The following is a 7,192-nucleotide window of genomic DNA, read 5'->3' as shown; positions in this document are numbered from 1 at the left end:
TCCTGTTTGACTCTCACCCTCCTGTTTCTCTGACTCTGTCCTGTGACTCCTCACCCTCCTGTTTCTCTCTGACTCTGTCCTGTTTGACTCCTCACCCTCCTGTTTCTCTCTGACTCTGTCCTGTTTGACTCCTCACCCTCCTGTTTCTCTCTGACTCTGTCCTGTTTGACTCCTCACCCTCCTGTTTCTCTCTGACTCTGTCCTGTTTGACTCCTCACCCTCCTGTTTCTCTCTGACTCTGTCCTGTGACTCCTCACCCTCCTGTTTCTACCTGTTTGACTCCTCACCCTCCTGTTTCTCTCTGACTCTGTCCTGTTTCTCTCTGACTGTCCTGTGACTCCTCACCCTCCTGTTTCTACCTGTTTGACTCCTCACCCTCCTGTTTCTCTCTGACTCTGTCCTGTGTGACTCCTCACCCTCCTGTTTCTCTCTGACTCTGTCCTGTGACTCCTCACCCTCCTGTTTCTACCTGTTTGACTCCTCACCCTCCTGTTTCTCTCTGACTCTGTCCTGTGACTCCTCACCCTCCTGTTTCTCTCTGACTCTGTCCTGTGACTCCTCACCCTCCTGTTTCTCTCTGACTCTGTCCTGTGACTCCTCACCCTCCTGTTTCTCTCTGACTCTGTCCTGTGACTCCTCACCTCCTGTTTCTCTCTGACTCTGTCCTGTGTGACTCCTCACCCTCCTGTTTCTCTCTGACTCTGTCCTGTGACTCCTCACCCTCCTGTTTCTCTCTGACTCTGTCCTGTGTGACTCCTCACCCTCCTGTTTCTCTCTGACTCTGTCCTGTGTGACTCCTCACCCTCCTGTTTCTCTCTGACCATGTCCTGTGTGACTCCTCACCCTCCTGTTTCTCTCTGACTCTGTCCTGTTTGACTCCTCACCCTCCTGTTTCTCTCTGACTCTGTCCTGTTTGACTCCTCACCCTCCTGTTTCTCTCTGACTCTGTCCTGTTTGACTCCTCACCCTCCTGTTTCTCTGACTCTGTCCTGTTTGACTCCTCACCCTCCTGTTTCTCTCTGACTCTGTCCTGTGACTCCTCACCCTCCTGTTTCTCTCTGACTCTGTCCTGTTTGACTCCTCACCCTCCTGTTTCTCTCTGACTCTGTCCTGTTTGACTCCTCACCCTCCTGTTTCTCTCTGACTCTGTCCTGTTTGACTCCTCACCCTCCTGTTTCTCTCTGACTCTGTCCTGTTTGACTCCTCACCCTCCTGTTTCTCTCTGACTCTGTCCTGTTTGACTCCTCACCCTCCTGTTTCTCTCTGACTCTGTCCTGTGACTCCTCACCCTCCTGTTTCTCTCTGACTCTGTCCTGTGACTCCTCACCCTCCTGTTTCTACCTGTTTGACTCCTCACCCTCCTGTTTCTCTCTGACTCTGTCCTGTTTCTCTCTGACTGTCCTGTGACTCCTCACCCTCCTGTTTCTACCTGTTTGACTCCTCACCCTCCTGTTTCTCTCTGACTCTGTCCTGTGTGACTCCTCACCCTCCTGTTTCTCTCTGACTCTGTCCTGTGACTCCTCACCCTCCTGTTTCTACCTGTTTGACTCCTCACCCTCCTGTTTCTCTCTGACTCTGTCCTGTGACTCCTCACCCTCCTGTTTCTCTCTGACTCTGTCCTGTGTGACTCCTCACCCTCCTGTTTCTCTCTGACTCTGTCCTGTGACTCCTCACCCTCCTGTTTCTCTCTGACTCTGTCCTGTGACTCCTCACCTCCTGTTTCTCTCTGACTCTGTCCTGTGACTCCTCACCCTCCTGTTTCTCTCTGACTCTGTCCTGTGTGACTCCTCACCCTCCTGTTTCTCTCTGACTCTGTCCTGTGACTCCTCACCCTCCTGTTTCTCTCTGACTCTGTCCTGTGTGACTCCTCACCCTCCTGTTTCTCTCTGACTCTGTCCTGTGTGACTCCTCACCCTCCTGTTTCTCTCGGACTCTGTAGTCTGTTAGTGTCTGTGCTGTAGCCTAGTAGTTGTCCCGCCCCTAGTGTTCTCGTCTCGGCAGTAGAGTGCTGGTCCAGAGGTGGTTCTACTGACGGAATGTACTAGGTTCTGTAGGTTCTATTCCTCAGCTTTAGCCTGTCTGTTTAGAACTAAATCAGGACATAATTTTTTTTGTAACACTTCAATATGGTAATATGTAACACTTCAATATGGTAATATGTAACACTTCACAATGTTGTTTGTCACCGCTCGTTTGGTGTTTTTCCTCATCTGCTGATCACAAGTCTTTATATAAAATCTATGATTGTTGCACAAAAACCAACATAAAATAAAATAAATAAACACTGCTAAACGAATGCTATTTCAAGGTGGGTTGAGACCGTGTTATGTGTTTTGCTGAAAGTATTTTTGCTATTCTATTAAATCTTTTTTTTTTTTTTTGAGAAGAAGTAAAAATGTATTTTAAAATGTTTGATCTGTTTTTAAAAAATTTGTAGCACAAATAAAAATTCTCGTTGATCTGCTGTGTCCAGCAGTCTTAACATTTTTATTTACATGAACTATAGCGCACACACAACATTCTTCAATAGAACATCACGACATTCTTCAATAGAACATCACGACATTCTTCATCACAACATTCTTCAATAGAACATCACGACATTCTTCAATAGAACATCACGACATTCTTCATCACAACATTCTTCAATAGAACATCACGACATTCTTCAATAGAACATCACGACATTCTTCATCACAACATTCTTCAATAGAACATTCTTCAATAGAACATCACGACATTCTTCATCACAATTCTTCAATAGAACATTCTTCAATAGAACATCACGACATTCTTCATCACGACATTCTTCAATAGAACATCATGACATTCTTCATCACAACATTCTTCAATAGAACATTCTTCAATAGAACATCACGACATTCTTCAATAGAACATCATGACATTCTTCATCACAACATTCTTCAATAGAACATTCTTCAATAGAACATCACGACATTCTTCATCACGACATTCTTCAATAGAACATCACGAGAACATCACGACATTCTTCATCACGACATTCTTCAATAGAACATCACGACATTCTTCATCACGACATTCTTCAATAGAACATCATGACATTCTTCATCACAACATTCTTCAATAGAACATTCTTCAATAGAACATCACGACATTCTCATCAACATTCTTCAATAGAACATCACGACATTCTTCATCACAACATTCTTCAATAGAACATCACGACATTCTTCATCACGACATTCTTCAATAGAACATTCTTCAATAGAACATCATGACATTCTTCAATAGAACATCAACATTCTTCATCACAACATTCTTCAATAGAACATTCTTCAATAGAACATCACGACATTCTTCATCACGACATTCTTCAATAGAACATCACGACATTCTTCATCACAACATTCTTCAATAGAACATCACAACATTCTTCATCACAACATTCTTCAATAGAACATCACGACATTCTTCAATAGAACATCATGACATTCTTCATCACAACATTCTTCAATAGAACATCACGACATTCTTCATCACGACATTCTTCAATAGAACATGTTAATTTTTATTTACATTAACTATGGCGCAAAAATCACTACACAGCTGAAAACATGGCATTTTTAAAGGCGTTTTCCAAGATGTCTGCGGAGATTCACGTTAAACGTTGACCCTTCAAAGTGCATCATCGTGAGCCGTGCGTCTAGAACACATCTCACATCGAATCCCGACCCTTCTAGTTTACATTTAGTTTTTTTTCTCAAAGAATGAGGACAAAGAGACGTTGTCACTTCCTGTCAACAGTTTATTAATAGTCAATAATCCTGTGGCGCTTAAAGAGTATAAATATTGAAAAGATCATCAGATCGGAGACATGCTGCTGTATGAAACAAAGGACTGGTACAAACCATTAACACTATGAAGTACAAATACAAGGTTAAATAATGATGTCATTGATGTGTCGACCGACGCACACGAGGATATTGGCTTTAACTCCTTCAGGGCCTGTTTTATACCTGGTGCTAACATGTGTCCTGATCTTCTCCACATTCTGATTGAGGATATTGGCTTTAACTTCTTCAGGGCCTGTTTTATACCTGGTGCTAACATGTGTCCTGATCTTCTCCACATTCTGATTGAGGATATTGGCTTTAACTTCTTCAGGGCCTGTTTTATACCTGGTGCTAACATGTGTCCTGATCTTCTCCACATTCTGATTGAGGATATTGGCTTTAACTTCTTCAGGGCCTGTTTTATACCTGGTGCTAACATGTGTCCTGATCTTCTCCACATTCTGATTGAGGATATTGGCTTTAACTTCTTCGGGGCCTGTTTTATACCTGGTGCTAACATGTGTCCTGATCTTCTCCACATTCTGATTGTACCTACATTATTTATTTTCCCCAGGTGTGGACGATTATTATTATTATTATTATTTTTTTTTTTTAAAGAAGGATTGTGATCCGATCTTTCCGACCAGCTGCCGAGGTCGTATCTTTCTGTTAAGGGTGTAAACAGATCTGGATTATCAAACTTTAAAATCATTGTCAGGGGGACGGGCACCATTGACTCTAGGTATCAGCTTTACGCTGAAATAAACAAAAGGCCATCGGTAAGATTAGAACCTGGGACCTTCTAGTCCCTATTCTACTGGGCCATCAGAGGCCTTGTCCACTGGGCCAGCAGAGGACAGCATTGCCCATACCTGCCCGCCGGTCCAGCATCACTACCCTGGACGGTTCTGACTTAGAATACGTGGACAACTACAAATACCTGGGTGTCTGGTTAGACTGTAAACTCTCCTTCCAGACTCACATTAAGCATCTCCAATCCAAAATTAAATCTAGAATCGGATTCCTACTTCGCAACAAAGCTTCCTTCACTCATGCTGCCAAACATACCCTCGTAAAACTGACTATCCTACCGATCCTTGACTTTGGCAATGTAATTTACAAAATAGCCTCCAACACTCTAAATTGGCTGCAGTCTATCACAGTGCCATCCGTTTTGTCACCAAAGCCCCATATACCACCCAGCACTGCGACCTGAATACAGGTCGCAGTGTCTGGCGCTCGCTTCATATTCAACGCCAAACCCACTGGCTCCAGGTCATCTATAAGTCTTTGCTAGGTAAAGCCCCGCCTTATCTCAGCTCGCTGGTCGCCATAGCAACACCCACCCGTAGCACGCTTCCCAGCAGGTATATCTCACTAGTCACCCCCAAAGCCAATTCCTCCTTTGGCCGCCTTTCCTTCCAGTTCTCTGCTGCCAATGACTGGAACGAAATAAATTTTTTTGCCCTTACCTCATTTCCACACACTGTATACAGATTTTTCTATTGTGTTATTGACTGCACGTTTGTTTACTCCATGTTTAACTCTGTGTTGTTGTTTGTGTTGCACTGCTTTGCTTTATCTTGGTCAGGTCGCAGTTGTAAATGAGGCCTTTTCTTATTTGACTCTCCCCTGTAAACCCCGCCCACTGACATGTCACTGAGTTTTCATCCAACCAATGGCTTTGTTCTGCCAGTTCCCTGGAGGTCGGAGCTGCCCTCGGAACAACCTGCGGAGGCGGTCAGAAAGTGCTGAACACTAATCTTCTAATGGTCTAGAAATGTGGACGAGACCAGGACACAGGTTAGCATCAGCTATAAACAGGGTTCATGATGACATTCTTTCAGAACAATAACATTCTTCAATAGAACATCGCAACATTCTTCAATAGAACATCACAACATTCTTCAACAGAGCATCACAACATTCTTCAATAGAGCATCACAACATTCTTCAATAGATCATCACAACATTCTTCAATAGAACATCACAACATTCTTCAATAGAGCATCACAACATTCTTCAATAGAACATCACAACATTCTTCAATAGAACATCGCAACATTCTTCAATAGAGCATCACAACATTCTTCAATAGAACATCACAACATTCTTCAATAGAACATCGCAACATTCTTCAATAGAGCATCATTCTTCAATAGAACATCACAACATTCTTCAATAGAACATCACAACATTCTTCAACAGAGCATCACAACATTCTTCAATAGAGCATCACAACATTCTTCAATAGATCATCACAACATTCTTCAATAGAACATCACAACATTCTTCAATAGAGCATCACAACATTCTTCAATAGAACATCACAACATTCTTCAATAGAGCATCACAACATTCTTCAATAGAACATCACAACATTCTTCAATAGAGCATCACAACATTCTTCAATAGAACATTGCAACATTCTTCAATAGAGCATCACAACATTCTTCAATAGAACATCACAACATTCTTCAATAGAACATCACAACATTCTTCAATAGAACATCACAACATTCTTCAACAGAGCGTGTCACTCCAACAGTCCTCCACACAGAGTGTGGAAGGGCACATTGATATGTACATAGCATGTATATACAGTCAATGAGAGGCCAACATGGACATTTCCCCATTGAATCTCAATGGTTTGGTCAGCAGATCGTTTAACAGTGGCCCCAGGTTTAAGAACAGATCAGAAAGCTACAATCTCTGGGTTATAATATGAATAAAGATGTGCTCACACACACACACATGAACCTGCTCCTGAGTCTATTCCCCACAACATGTTTGATTGAAAGCATTGTATTGTTGACTTCAGGGGAGGAGGGGGAGGAGCATCGGACCCCTAAAGAACTCCTGAGTCTATTCCCCACAACATGTTTGATTGAAAGCATTGTATTGTTGACTTCAGGGGAGGAGGGGGAGGAGCATCGGACCCCTAAAGAACTCCTGAGTCTATTCCCCACAACATGTTTGATTGAAAGCATTGTATTGTTGACTTCAGGGGAGGAGGGGGAGGAGCATCGGACCCCAAACTAACTCCACTGTGCTTTAAAAGAACCCCGGCTGGAAGAGGTTTTAACGCTCGAGACTGATCGGTTAGACTTTGCTTCAAATCACTGACTATTCGCAGGTGATTGGTCGGAATGCCTTGGCAGTCATACTCAGAGACAATGGGAGTCGGGGTTCTGGGGGGGGGTGTGACCCGGTACCTCCGCCAATCCAGGCGGGGCGTGTGTTACCGTGGTAACAGCGCAGTAAAGAACGTTAGAGAATGTCTGTCTGGTTTTTTAAAGGTGTCTGTTGACTCCTCGTGTTGTGAAACTCCTGGTCGATTCCTGAGTCTCTTCCCAGAGTGTTTTGGTGCTTTTGAT

The 7,192-nt window shown here is 43.3% G+C and overlaps 2 long non-coding RNA genes across 2 annotated transcripts; both read right to left on the bottom strand.

Moving 5' to 3' along the window:
* Positions 1-805: 805 nt before the first annotated feature.
* LOC127923227 (uncharacterized) lies at positions 806-1,980 on the bottom strand. The gene is made up of 3 exons (XR_008113767.1): positions 1,832-1,980; positions 1,540-1,713; positions 806-950 (listed from the first exon to the last, which is right to left on the bottom strand). It is a non-coding gene; the product is annotated as an uncharacterized LOC127923227 (long non-coding RNA).
* Positions 1,981-3,773: 1,793 nt separating this feature from the next.
* On the bottom strand, positions 3,774-5,960 carry LOC127923232 (uncharacterized). The gene is made up of 2 exons (XR_008113772.1): positions 4,242-5,960; positions 3,774-3,998 (listed from the first exon to the last, which is right to left on the bottom strand). It is a non-coding gene; the product is annotated as an uncharacterized LOC127923232 (long non-coding RNA).
* Positions 5,961-7,192: the final 1,232 nt, after the last annotated feature.

This window comes from Oncorhynchus keta, unplaced genomic scaffold (genome assembly GCF_023373465.1).
Source record: "Oncorhynchus keta strain PuntledgeMale-10-30-2019 unplaced genomic scaffold, Oket_V2 Un_contig_2890_pilon_pilon, whole genome shotgun sequence".
NCBI classification, from domain to species: domain Eukaryota; kingdom Metazoa; phylum Chordata; class Actinopteri; order Salmoniformes; family Salmonidae; genus Oncorhynchus; species Oncorhynchus keta.
This window is presented reverse-complemented; position numbering and strand designations above follow the sequence as displayed.